Below are 10,408 nucleotides of genomic sequence, written 5' to 3' on the forward strand. Positions count from 1 at the left end.
AAGACCTCCTGTGCTCATTAAAATTTGTCACTTGCACACACTTGGACAGAAGCGACACTGAATACAACGTCCATTGCAACATTCGGCCCAATGATTTCGGCCGGCCGTGGCCCCCATTCTGGATTGAATATCGGACAAATTACATTGGAATGCATTGGGAATGTGTACAGGATTTCTACATAATACGGTAAAACTACATCGATATAACTATCGGAAATTCTTCAGTTATGAATGCTTATACCATCTCATGTGTTTTTCAGCACAATCAGTGCAGAACTTGAGTATCTACAAGGCTAAAGTTGCCAAAGTAGCTAGCCATATTGTGCTAACTTTAGCATTAGATCTGCGGTCTTTCCTATGGCCAAAGAACGTTGCTATGGCTACTGGTCATAACAAAGTGGCGTACGTGACTACCTGTTCATTCCAGAATGGCGGATTTGACTCAAAACCGACTCAAAACGCCCTCTATTGACTGTTTCCCATAAAAGACCTGAGTGTCGCTCCTTGTTAGATCCACCTTCTTTGCCTCCTCTCCCATCTCTAGTTCCCACCTCCTCTCCCATCTCTAGTTCCCACCTCCTCTCCCATCTCTAGTTCCCACCTCCTCTATGAGTTATGCAGTGCGGCCTTGGCTCTGTCAGTACGCATGCAGAGGAAATGATAAAAGACAACTAGTCTTGTGTGTGTGTGTGTGTGTGTGTGTGTGTGTGTGTGTGTGTGTGTGTGTGCGCGCGTGTGCGTGTGCGTGTGCGTGTGTGTGTGTGTGTGTTCATGTAGGGCCTACTCCTCAGGTGTGTGTGTGTGTGTGTCAGAGGAAATGATAAAAGACATCTAGATCAATCTGAAGATGCCTAGAGGGGAGCAGCGCTGCACACTCTCAATCTTCCAACAAGACAAGAGTGATGGACACACACGCCACTGGGAGAAAAGGAGGAGAGGAATGCAGAAGAGAGAGAGAGAAAGACAAAGAGGGAGAGAGATGGCTTGAGTAAAGTGCAGACACAGAGCAATAGAAAATGAAGGGATATAAAGAACTGATGAAAGAAAAATACAAAAATGCAGACATGGGGTGAGATCGAAAGGGGGTAAAGAGAGAGGAAAGGAAGAAAGAAGAAACGGAGAGGAAGTGTGAACATGACTGCATTCAGTGAAGTTCCACTTACAAAATCCCTCTTGTCTCCCTTGACGTGTGGCTGTCGATCATAAAGTCTTTAGTGTGTGCGGGTGTGTGTGTGATGGTGGTCCATCAGCCTGTCTTTTGACGTGCATGTGTGTGTGTGCGTGCGTGTGCGTGCATGCGTGCGTGTGTGATGTGGTCCATCAGTCTGATTCCCAAGAGCTCCCCAAAGGCAGGTGGATCATGGATGAATGATGTGTCCTTTTTGATTTCCTCTACAGCCCCGTGAGGGGTGTGCTGTAGGTTGGATTGTATGTTCCATGGCCTTGGATTCACTTTATTGATTCGTTTTCCTTTTTTTTCCCTTTTACACAATGTACAAATGTGGGTCAATATTGTCAGAAGGACTACTAGGTACACTGAGAAAAGGCACTGCAGTGCACAGACACCGAGACACACACTCCCATAATCACCCAACCACCCACACACACTTACAAAATAGGTGAAGACTAAACTGGCACAGCGTACCGACTAGGAAAAAAAAGTTTAAAAAAAAATCTAAAATGGCTGCTCCTGAGCATCTGGTGCGTGATTACATTGAACTGAACCCATTCACCCATGGCAGCAGCACACAGGTCTAAATACAGTAGGAAGTATAGTGATCGTGCACACGCACACACACACAGGGAAGCTGACAGGTGGGGACACGAGGGTCAGTTGTCCTGGGCCCAGGTAAATTGGGGGCCCATAATTGGGTCCTCATTACATTGAATGTATTAGGTGGGGGCCCTTTCAGAGGACTTTGTCCTGGGCCCAGCCAAAAGCTGTCAGCGACCCTGCACACACACACACACACACACACACACACACACACACACACACACACACACACACAGCTATACCCAGGAAGCGAGCAAGCAGGCATGTCACTCGACTGTGGTGGTGATGGTGGCAATCTAATCTGGGCATATTGTTGTATGACTGTTGGCATTGTGTCGTGTGTGTTGTGGGAGGTTGTGTGTGGATGTCGGCATTGTGTCGTGTGTGTTGTGGGAGGTTGTGTGTGGATGTCGGCATTGTGTCGTGTGTGTTGTGGGCAGTTGTGTGTGGATGTTGTCGTATGTGTAGTAGGAGGTTGGGTGTGGATGTTGCCATTATGTCGTATGTGTTGTAAGAGGTTGTGTGTGGATGTTGGCATCCAGACTGCGGTCCTGCTATGATTCAATATTATTTTGACATCGCCTGTGTGACCGCAGTGATATGAATATGTGAGTGTACTGTATGTGTGCAGTGGTAATCTGGGCAAGTTGCTCTGCCACTGTTTGCATTGTGTCGTGTGTGTTGTGGGAGGTTGTGTGTGGATGTCGGCATTGCGTCATGTTGTGTGTGGATGTTGGCATTGTGTCGTGTGTGTTGTGGGAGGTTGTGTGTGGATGTTGGCATTGTGTCATGCTGTGTGTGGATGTTGGCATTGTGTCGTTGTGTGTGGATGTTGGCATCCAGGCTGCGCTGCTGCTATGATTCAATATAAGTAAGATATCATCTGTGTGACCGCAGTGACTGTGATACGACGGTGGTGGCGGCAATCTGGGCATGTTGTTGTTGTGCCATTGTTGGCATTTTGTCATGCTGTTGACATTGGGTCATGTGTGCTGCGGGCTGCTGCTGTGTGGATGTTGGCATCCTGAATGTGGTGCTGTGGATATCATCTGTGGCATTGCACAGGCAAATGTGTTGCCATAAATGTGTCGTTGCGGCAAAGTTGTGTTTTGGGCCTGTTTTGTAGACCTTGGCAGGCTGTTCACAACTGCTGAGTATGTGTGTGTGTGTGTTGCTATAATTAGGATATGACACTGGCAAATGTGTTCATGTGTGTGTGTGTGTGTGTGTGTGTGTGTGTGTGTGTGTGTGTGTGTGTGTGTGTGTGTGTGTGCAGGGCCGGATTAACACTTTCTGAGGCCCGGGGCTAATTACCCGGATGGGGCCCTTCATATCATGTTCTGACGCATGACGTCACACAAACCCACTGACACATCAGCGTACACAGTAGGCCTACCAATCTATGACAGATACCGTTTAAAGTTAACTGGTGATATTATTTCTAGGGGTGGGCAAACATGAAAATCTTTAATTGCATTAACTCAATGACTTTCTGTGATTAATCGCGATTAATCGCATAGCGCGCGAAACCCAAAAATAATAATAAATCATAAATAAAATAAATAATAAATAAAATAAAAATATTTTTTTAATTAATAAAATAAAATAATTAATAATAATTTGCATATGTACTGTGTAGATAACCTATGTAGGTCTAATATAATATTCCACAATGGAAATGTAGGCTATTTGCCAACCTTTCAGTCTAAATGTAGTAGGCTATATGCCTATCCAATGTAGGCCTACTAATGAAACAAATTATTGCATACAATATTACACTAGGGCTATTTAAGATTGTAGGCTACTGAAACTGATATATTAGAAATTATAAACTCAAATTAGGATGGTCTACATGGGCCTACAAGAAAAAAAAAAACTTGTCACTTAAAAAAACTATATGTTAAAACGGCTTGCCATAGGCGTGCGTCTGTGAGATGTATGTCCCGCCTTCTCTCACTGTCAAAGACTCCCACCTTCTCTCTTATCTGTCGCTATTTTTAAGGTGTTTCAGCGACTAGAAACTAATTGACTGTCTGTTGGCATTGACAGCAATTACATCTTTCAAAACAATAACGTTGACATGACTAACACTATCTTAAATGCTGACGAAGTTGCCGATGTCGCAAAATCATAGCCTACCATGTTGATGAAGCCTACTATGCATGCACAGCGCCATAGATACCAAAACGTTGCGTGAGGAATGTAATATCTCGCGGTTCGCTTTTTGATCAGGGCTTTAAGTAAGTCCTCGTGGCGTTATTGACAGCTGATAGACAGCCAGCACAACAGTACCCTTTTCATGCTGACCGTACAATAGACTAACCTTGCGAGCTGCAAAGGCGAGCCACATGCTGCTCGAGAGTTGCGCAAGGAGGACCAGAACTGTGTAGGCCTACCGAAAAAATCTTTGCTGGTGGTAGCCGCTACAGCAGGCTGACTACTATGGAGCTATTTTAAGTTCATAAGTCTTACAGCTCCACAAAACGCATTTCAAATGTGTAAGCTGCACCTTGTACTTGCAGGGTTATTTTCACATCTGTACATTTGTTTTGTAACTGTGTGGTTTTTTTTTGCACATGTGTGTGGGGGAAAACGTATGTGTAAAATATTAAAATGTATGTGTAGAAATGTTTTGAAGTTGTGGCAAGAGAAGTGCGTACGGCTTGTGCCATGCTTTACCAACTTCTTCCTGTTCGGAGCTGCGAGCACACGGCTGTGAAACTTTTTCCACAGATGTACGAATTTTGAGCCGGTTTTCACGTGGGGGTGGGGTCACAGGGTGAGAGCCAATCAAAACATCGCTTATTGCCAAGCCATCGATTTCAATGGGGTGCGTTTACATCCCAGTGCAGTAGGTGGCGATAATGAATATTCACCTCTAAACATCACTTGCAACGCGCCAAATGAATACAGACTACCGGCACGTTAAGTTTATATAGGCAGCGAAATATTTTACATCTGTAAGTTAATACAGTAGACTATTTTACATCTATAATATATCTATAGCCTACTATTTCCACGATCTGCTTACCTTGATCCCCACAGATACCACGCAAAATACCATGCACTCATTGACTGAATATTGTGACACTATCTATGACAGACGCAAGTGACCAACAAATTGCATTACATTAACTAGCTTTTCGTTTTTACCTGGTAACAATTATATAATAATTATATTCTCTGTAACATAACAACTTTAAAATGCAACTAAGTAGAAGCGTGCAGTATTGGCAGGCAGTAGCCTATTTAAACAGTCTCAGCCATGCAACTGAGAAGAGGATGAATATGCTACAAAGATTATAAAAGAACCCCCCCCCATGTATAAGAGCCAAATAAAAGGGACACCAGTGTTTTATTTCACCTTTATTTTGGAATTCCCAGATGCCATTTTAAATAATCTGAAATAACTTAGGCCTACAGTATAAAGTAATGTGCCATTTATATAACAAAAACACTGCATACCCCTAGACACGATGCATACTTGAATAAAAATAACATTTTGTTAAACAGGTGCATGAGTAAGGGACAGCTCTTCCACATACCCATGTCATTGTAATGGGGACAAACGTTTGTTTACATTTCAAAAAAACATCTTCATTTATTCCCAATAACATTCAAAAGGTTATGCAACATCAGCAGACAACTAGCAAACAGACAGTGATACCTTTTGGGATAGTATTTGGATTAGACCTATGTTAAGAAGGTTTTTAATGCAATCAAAGTCTGCCCCTATTAGAATAGCTCAAATCTCAGAAAGAGCTGAGTCAAAAAAATGCCAGCATCACCGGGTACTGACAAGTCAAGGGTAGCATGAGGTATACAACAGCATATTGAAATTGGCAGAAGCTATCTTTTAAGAGGCAAATGGTTGAGTAATCCAGTGCCACTTTGATGTTATGGGCATTCTAATTTGCCAGAAATCACCAGACATAACCCTCCATTCATTTTCATTTTTTTCTTTTTTTCTGGTGAGTTAGAATGTCCGTACCACCAAAGCACCAAAACGTGGTATGGAAATCTATAGGACATAATGAAGAGGGAAGTGTGGGTGACCAGATAAAAAAAAAAAAAAAAAACAGCTGGCACCAAAGCATATCTGGACTTCTATATCCCTCATGCAATGCCACTGCCCATTGACTTCAATGGTGCGACACCTTCCATTCTGACACACACAGAGACACACTGCCATACAAAGCAAGAAAGAGTGTGGGGAGATATAATCACAAATAGTAGCTACATTTCTGTCCTGATGCATCTGCCAGATGGCAATCTAGCAAAGAACTTGTGCCGAGGGTGCAGTAACACATGGAGAACCATGATGTGATGTAGTATGTGATGGTTTATTAGCAGTTTTGTGGTTGTAGTGTCTTCTAGAGGGTTCACAAGAAGTGCAGATTTTGCAGAGGTGTTGGTGGCCCATGACTGGTCCTGGATGGTGCACCACCTTCACCGACTCTCCTCCCCTGATGCTGATGAGTTGGACATGCTGGAAAGGTCATCTAAAGTTTGGCAAAGAGAGAAGATTAGAGGAGAGTGTGTGTGTGTGTGTGTGTGTGTGTGTGTGTGTGTGTGTGTGTGTGTGTGTGTGTGTGTGTGTGTGTGTGTGTGTGTGTGTGTGTGTGTGTGTGTGTGTGTGTGTGTGTGTGTGTGTGTTATTAACCCATTTTAGCCTGATGCTGCATACACGATGCATTGTCCAAGGCGCCTGAAGTGACATGGGTGCATTCCAATATGCAGACTGTCCATTCTCATGCAAGATGATGGTCTTGGCTTTTAAATGCAACTAATTTCACATTTTTATGTGCCTCAGAGGCTGAGCAAGTTAGGTTTTTACCGCCCCCAAAGGTTGCTGGTTCATCTCCCAGCCCGCCAGGTTGGTGGGGGGAGTAATTAACCAGTGCTCTCTCCTCCATCCTCCATGACTGAGGTACCCCACGCATGGTACCTTCCCGCCACACTGCAACATACTGCTCCCTTGGGATGCCAATGTAGGCTGCACCCTTGCACAGGTGAGGCATAAAATGCAATTTTGTTGTGTGCAGTGTATACTTCTATGGGCAGTCATGGGTGAGCGGTTAGGGCGTCAGACTTGCATCCCAGAGGTTGCCGGTTCGACTCCCGACCCGCCAGGTTGGTGGGGGGAGTACTCAACCAGTGCTCTTCCCCATCCTCCTCCATGACTGAGGTACCCTGAGCATGGTACTGTCCCACCGCACTGCTCCCCATGGGGCGCCACTGAGGGCTGCCCCCTTGCACGGGTGAGGCATAAATGCAATTTCGCAGTGTGCAGTGTTCACTTGTGTGCGGTGGAGTGCTGTGTCACAATGACAATGGGAGTTGGAGTTTCCCAATGGGCTTTCACTTTTTTCACTACTTGTGTGCTGTGTCACAATGGCAAAGGTGGGCTTTCACTTATATACACCTAGAGATTTTTTCCCCTGAGTCCAATGTTTTTAAACAGTTGAAACATGAACATTTCCAGTCAATATTTACAATGGAATAGTAGACCTCTGTGTCATATTCCCAAGGAATGGTAGCATCGCATCTGCTGTGCTGTGCTGAGTCAAAGTAATTCATAAGCCTACTGGTTGTGTTTTCCCTGCCCATTCACAACTTTGATGGCCTGCAATTTATTCAGATGTGTTCTACAACTTTTTGATGAAACTTCCATTTTACATTTGATACCACAAACTAGGCTTACTTGTTGTGCTGTGTGGATTTTTGTTGAGCAGGGATCTCACTTACCAATTAGCATGTTTTCCTCTTGTTACCAGCATCAGTCTGAACCTGACTGGACACCTGTGCACTTCACCATATGTGAACTCTGAGGGCAAGTGTAGAAGCCTGGCAAATAAAGACAGGAATAAGTCGGTCTCAGTATCACTGTGCAACTACATTCACAATGTAATATGTTGGTTTAGTTGAATTCTGTCCATCACAATTTAATATTATGGTTTACATTTAGGCATACAACTTTCACAATGCCATATTAGTTACATTTAGCTAGCTAGTGTCCTATTTGGTAAGGACATGTACAAGTGATGTAGGCTGTACAGCAGGGGTGGGCAACTTTCATTATAAGGTGGGCCAACATTTTTAATTACCACAATCAGTGGGCCACATCACCACGCACTTGAGAGAATTTACAAAAGGATACTTCACTTTTTCTTTATTTTTACATGAATGCTTACACTATTGATTTATAGGGGGTTAAAAACCTGTCCTTTTTCTTTTTTTAAAAGTGAGAAGTTGGGCTGCATGTGGTGCCCGAGCCTCCAGTTGCCCATCCCTGCTGTACAGTTTCCTAACAGAAAGGCTCTCATAGTATTTCAAATAATGGTCTATATAAAAACTGGTTATAATAGGTACAGTGCAGCATAAACAGGGTTGAGGGGGTGGTTTCTTTTATTTCGTTGTACCTACCGAGTAGTTTAGCCAATGTCTGTGTGACACGTTCATGCTGCCACCTCCACAGCATCCTCTTCACAACCGCAGGGGCAAAACACCTGAAAACATAATAATGTAATCCTTTTTCAGTCCAAGATATAGACTAGAAAATGAGTGACAGCATCACAATCAGGTATGCAAGTGTAGTGGACCCCCCATTTTCGGCTTTTTGTTATTCCCTTATTCGCACTCCCTGTCTTTTTGTTGTCCTGTCAGAAGTTGTCTTTTAGTTTAATTATGCTGTTGCACGTTTTCGCCAATAGATGGCATTATAGGACCAGCAATGAGTGCAGAGACCCTCTCTGGTGCAGTAGCCAGTGACTTCGGTCACATAAAGAACGAAACGTGGAAGTGACAGGCTTTGTTATGATACAGAAGTAGGCCAGTGACAATGGCCTCAAAATTTGGAGACACCCCAACCGAGGTAGAACAAAACCCAAGAGAAGTCACATTTTGGGTGCTTTTTTTGTTTGGAGGTGCATATGAAAATGTGTAAAATGTTTAGGCTTAGCATTAAAATCACTTTGGCCAAGAATCATTTTCATGTATGGGACACCCTAGAGATGAGGAAAAACATTATTGGGTTTTGTTCTACCTCCGGTTGGGGTATCTCGAAAACGAAGGCCTTTTTGGGCCCATTGTCACTAGCCTAAAGGCAGCGGTGTCAGCTGTACAGTTATGCTGAGGAAAATGTAAATAAACAACGAACTCAGCAAAACTCTACACACTTGAGGACCTTATTCATTAAGTGTGCAACATAAGCATTCACGCAATAATGCCACCAGGTCACATTTAAGATTTAATTAGGAGTATTTTGTTATGGATCTTATGTAGTGATAGACTTACCATTTCTTGTTATGGCATATCTGGCCTATTCCCAAGAGAAGGCTGATGTCCCTGTCTGTTGATCTGATTTTGACGTCGGCAAGATGCTTCGTGCTGTCTGGGTTTCAAACCTAGTGGTGAAATGACAAGGGATTTTATGTAAACAAAATGCTTATTTCAGTAAGTGTACATACAGTAAACAGATCTAAGAAGTTCCCAGAGCACCCTACGATAGCTGGCATGGTTGACACAAAGAGCAAAATTGTCCCAAGATTGTCTTCCAAACAATTCCACTCCAAACATTTTCCTTCTGAAATAAACAATGTCCATATCCAAACCTCAGTAGGCAGCTATCTCGTCAGGTCGGCCTTACCATAGACACATCTGTGGCCCGTAAATTTACAATCTCAAACGTCATCACCATATAAGCCATGGCACAACACAAGCGTTTATTTTTATAATAAACAAGATATCTCGGCACGTTTGCGCTAGTTATCTGAACACTGATTGTTAACGAATGCCCGAAATAGTGTAGAGCTAGCTGCCATTTATGTTATGCTAGCTAGGGTCAAGTCATCTCATCCAAACTAGCCCAAGGGGGCCATTCTTGGGTTGCAGCTGACGTCATAGTGCTGCCCCCTGGTGGTGATCTAGAACTACCGCTGCTGGTGGACAACCTGGGCTTGGAGCCATTGAAACCCATTCAAAACTTCATTTTTTCGATCTGACACAGAATATTTTTAATTATACCTAAAGACACACCATGGGACTTGTTTAAAAGCTGAGAACCTCAGCTTTCCATAACTGAAAGCGGTATTTTCCTAGCATCTACCAATCCGAAGGTAGCCCACTTTAAGTGCGGAATTACTTTTCTAAAGATAGCGTTTTGTTTCCTTGGAAACGGACGCGGTTTATGTGTTACGCATACGCTATTTGACTCGGTTTTGCACTATTAATGATGGATTTCTAATCTTGACATGTTAATGGACAATCTATGCGAATTTCATAATGTGTTTTTATGTGATATGGGAGTAAATGTGTTTACATCCCGTCTGGGATTTGTTAAACTAGCTGGCCCGCTAGTTAGCTAGCAAGTGCTAGGTCTCTACACTACATCATGTCAAAAGTGGAAAGATTTGCCGACACTCAAGGCTGTGGATATAATGAACTGGTTCTGTGAATGTTCTCAGAATGTTTTGCTCTGACAAATTGCTGATATTATAGCATTACATCCAAATCCTGGTGTTTCTTTGTTTATGCTTGGGCCATTGAGACAGATCGATTCTAATATCTATTACTTACTTGCTAGCTAACTAGCGAACTAGCTAACAAATCCCAGACGGGCGTACTGTTAAC

General features: G+C 43.3%; 1 long non-coding RNA gene across 3 annotated transcripts; it reads right to left on the bottom strand.

The window, feature by feature from the left end:
- Positions 1-6,101: 6,101 nt before the first annotated feature.
- LOC134466884 (uncharacterized) lies at positions 6,102-9,819 on the bottom strand. 3 transcript variants are annotated; one of them, XR_010038431.1, is made up of 5 exons: positions 9,803-9,819; positions 9,074-9,183; positions 8,204-8,286; positions 7,526-7,624; positions 6,102-6,279 (listed from the first exon to the last, which is right to left on the bottom strand). It is a non-coding gene; the product is annotated as an uncharacterized LOC134466884 (long non-coding RNA). The 3 variants fall into 3 exon arrangements; XR_010038432.1 differs by lacking the exon at positions 9,803-9,819 and adding an exon at positions 9,426-9,639; XR_010038430.1 differs by lacking the exon at positions 9,803-9,819 and having other exon boundaries at positions 9,074-9,292.
- Between the last annotated feature and the right edge of the window lie 589 nt (positions 9,820-10,408).

This window comes from Engraulis encrasicolus, chromosome 17, assembly GCF_034702125.1.
Source record: "Engraulis encrasicolus isolate BLACKSEA-1 chromosome 17, IST_EnEncr_1.0, whole genome shotgun sequence".
Lineage (NCBI taxonomy): Eukaryota > Metazoa > Chordata > Actinopteri > Clupeiformes > Engraulidae > Engraulis > Engraulis encrasicolus.